The sequence below is a fragment of the Phocoena sinus genome, chromosome 4 (assembly GCF_008692025.1).
Source record: "Phocoena sinus isolate mPhoSin1 chromosome 4, mPhoSin1.pri, whole genome shotgun sequence".
NCBI classification, from domain to species: Eukaryota; Metazoa; Chordata; class Mammalia; order Artiodactyla; family Phocoenidae; genus Phocoena; species Phocoena sinus.
The window spans coordinates 127,739,306-127,740,490 of NC_045766.1; positions in this window are offsets into that span (position 1 = coordinate 127,739,306).

The window sequence follows — 1,185 nt, forward strand, 5'->3', positions numbered from 1 at the left end:
ACTTCTTTCCCTAAATTTGCATAATTTTCTTTCTGTGTACTTGCATTGATTTCTGTTTTTTAAGACTCTCCAAAATGACATAGAGTTGTATGATTTTCTTCCTTAATTCTTGAAAAAGAGTAACACTCTGAGATGGAGAAAGAAATATTGATTCAATAACAGAGAACAGTGCGCACCAATTTAAGCATTTGGTAAATTCTAACCATCCTCATCCTGACCATTTCCATTCATTTCCAGCATGAATGAGAGCTGAAACTGCATGAGCTGGTGGAACAGAGGACTTGGGGTAACAGTAGCTTGAGGTTTATTTTGAAGTTAGTCTTAATTAAGTGCTATCTATCCACCTAATCTACCTGTCCTCACCAATGTGATGGCACCTGATTCTGCTTTGACAAAAAGAGGACAGACTACATACATATTTCTAGTTCTGCTATGATGATTCCTCAGCTGCTCCTGTGAAGAGATTCTTCCTGGTTACTTGACTTTGAAGGAAGAAATTCTTGTCGTTGGCACTGATAGTAGCACACATTACTAACTAGCTGAGCTAACAAGCCACATATTTGATGCCAAACTAAGTGTCCAGTTTGATAGCTGGGGTAAGGGGTATCTAATAAATAAGATAATTTATTAGGAAAGAAATAAGTAAAATAAACAACAACTACAAAATAGTCAGCTGAATTTTATCTAGTTCGTATGATACAGACCAGGAAAAAATCATCTACTAAAATACAGAAAATTGTATATACTTGGAGGCTATTGTAATTTAAGAATTCTGCTCCATTAGTCTGAAATGTACTCCCTAACAGGCTCACCAATGTGGTTTTCAGTGTTTGCTAATTCATCCCTTATACATCTGTTGCAGAAAATACATACGTTTAATGTGCTGGGTCAAAATGAACTGTTGATATTAATGAAGTTAAGTATAATTAATCTACATGAAATAATTCAATTATGAGAAATCACATTTAGGTGAATCCAAGAAGTTTACTATTTATTTTTCTTAGTTAATTTAGTGTCAAGAGTGCTTCTTATAAAATGTATGAGATGCTGTGAGTTTAATAGCTTTTCCCAGATTTCAAAACTATACAGCAAATATATCTTCCATGAAAAAATTGAAATTGTTACCCTCATTTTGATTTGCAGCAGTGATATTTATCAGGCTCTGTTTTTACAGTTTTTACAATA